A 2,648-nucleotide genomic window follows, 5' to 3' on the forward strand; every position below is an offset into this window, starting at 1 on the left:
TCATTCCTGGCTGAATTTATCTTGCATTAATAGGCAGAGCCACAAGTGCATAACACGACCATATGGAAACAGACATTAGTTTGTGTTGTGTGTGTGTGTGTGTGTGTGTGTGTGTGTGTGTGTGTGTGTGTGTGTGTGTGTGTGTGTGTGTGTGTGTGCGTGTGTTAGTACTGTACTATGTGTATATGCATGAGTGTGCTAGTATTGTACTATATATGCATGTGTGTGTGTGTGTCGTGTGTGGGGGCAGTTATAACGTTGGGTTTGCGTGTGTGTATATGCATGTGTGTGTGTGTATGTATATACTGTACTGTATGTGTGTACATGTGTGTGGGGGTGGTTAGCGTAGGTTCGCGTGTGTGTGTGTGTGAGAGAGATAGATTCATCATTGCCTTGGACCACGTGATCAATAGCTATTACCCTCCCATATGAGAGTTCAGAGCTCGTATGTGACCGATCTATGGGTAATGCTGTGATCTCACACATGCACACCCCAAACTCCCTAGCTAACATATTGGGGTACCAATTATTGGAACTTTGATGCTTTTCACTCCTGGCCGGGGATCGAATCAAATTGCCGAGTTAGCAGACGAGCTCAGTACCTCTACACCAGCAAGTCTGTGTTCGGGTGTGTACATGCGCATGTGAATGTAATATGTACCAATGTATGCTTGTATGAATGCACATCTGTTTCAGCGTTTCTGTGCATTTGTACACTCGAGCTTATGTGCAATAGCTCACACTTATTCTCGCAGGACATCCTTCTTCTTGTAGACCATCTTCCTTCAGCTCCTCCGATGTTCTGATCACTTTTATGACAATTGCAGGTAGGATTCGAACCCAATGTTTTCGGCCATCCGTAAGATTACCTTCACAGACCCTTTACCCACTCTACCACACCGTGTGTGTTTGTGCCCGTGTGTGTATGGGTGTATGTGTGTGTCTGTCTGTGAAGGTAATTACGGGTGGCCGAAAGCAGTGAGTCCGAATCCTACATGCGACTGCCATAGAAATAATCAGATTAATGTCGCTGTTACTAGCGAACTTCTCTCATCCTCTGATGTTGTTGATACGGGGAACGCCAGGACGCTTCAGTCAGCTGGGACTGGGCCTCAAGAAGACCTCAAACGATCAGGGAAGGGAGAGGGGGACCTCTCACTCAACTGAATGAAATCGCCTGACGTTCGCACCCAACAGCAGTGTTCCTCCTTCAAATTCTTCGCGTCGAAGTCAAACGAGCTAACCTGTCTCTCATTCTCCATCACTTTCCTACTTTCCTCTCTCTCCCCTTTCTTCCCTCTCTCTCTATCCACTTTCCCCCTCTCTTCCTTCTCCCTCCCTCTCTCCACCTTCCCTCTCTTATGTATGTGTCCCTCACTCCCTATCACTTTCCTATTTTCCTCTCTCTCCCCTTTCTTCCCTCTCTCTCTCCCCCTTTCCTCTCTCTCCCTTCTCCCTCCTTCCCTCCCTTCTCCCTCCTTCCCTCCCTCTCTCCACCTTCCCTCTATTATGTACGTGTCTCTCACTCCCCATCACTTCCCTACTCCCCTCACTCTCCCCTTTCTTCCCTCACTCTCCCATTTCTTCCCTCTCTCTCCCCTTTCTTCCCTCCTTCCCTCCTTCTCTCTCCCTTCTCCCTCCTTCCCTCCCTCTCTCCACCTACCCTCTCTTATGCACGTGTCTATTCCGCTGGGGATATTTCATTCCATCTAACACTTGGCCATCCTGTTCAGCTGGGGATCACGGTGGGGTAGGGGGAGATTCAGAATACGATTGGGTAAAGATCTAGCCCATACGTACTTGTGTTACACTTCGGAATTTTATTTAGGCTAACGCTGGACGGTTTTATTCGTCTGAAGGTGACAATTCCGGGCACATGAGTGGCATTTGATCCAAAAGGTTTCCACCACCCCGAAGTCATTCGAAAGACCCTTAGGCTCGTTTCGCACGTATCGACTTTTCGCCGTGCGTCGTCACACGACACGACGTCGTGCTCTTAAAAAAACACGTGGTGGTTGTGACATGTGAAAACGTCCATAGACACCCATAGTTATTTGAGAGCACGACGTCGTGTCGTGGACGGCGCACGGCGAAAAGTCGATACGTGTGAAATGAGCCTTAATCATCCCAGGTCCCTGAACTTGCTGAAGCCTTTCAGGAACCTTCCTCAGGTCTCAAACTGAGGATTTTGTTTTCCAGGAAACCTGCCGTTTTAGCAAAACCATCATCTCGATGATGGCTATGTACTTAATAGAGCGTAGGCGAGGAATTTAGAGAGTATTATATTTTGTATTCCTTAGTTAAGAATTTGGCTAAAACCCAAAAACGAAGACAGAACTTAAATTCCGGAAGTTTCCGGCCAAATGTAGAAACTCCTTTGTGGTTGCCAGTTCCCCATAATGGCTTCCTTGCTTGCCACGTGGTTGTGCATGAAACTGCATATAACCATCCGTATACGTGAATCCTATTGTGCACATACTGTACATACACACGCACACATATATTAGATATATAAGTACATGTGTGTGTGTGTTTGTGTGTGTGTGTGTGTGTGTGCATGAGAGAGAGAGAGAGAGCGTGTGCAGTTAACAGTCCGCATTTCATGCCACTGATCTCAAGACATCTTGTGCTTATTTGAAAACAAATCA

Source organism: Oratosquilla oratoria, chromosome 25 (assembly GCF_046742065.1).
Source record: "Oratosquilla oratoria isolate Oo_2021 chromosome 25, ASM4674206v1, whole genome shotgun sequence".
Classification (NCBI taxonomy): Eukaryota; Metazoa; Arthropoda; class Malacostraca; order Stomatopoda; family Squillidae; genus Oratosquilla; species Oratosquilla oratoria.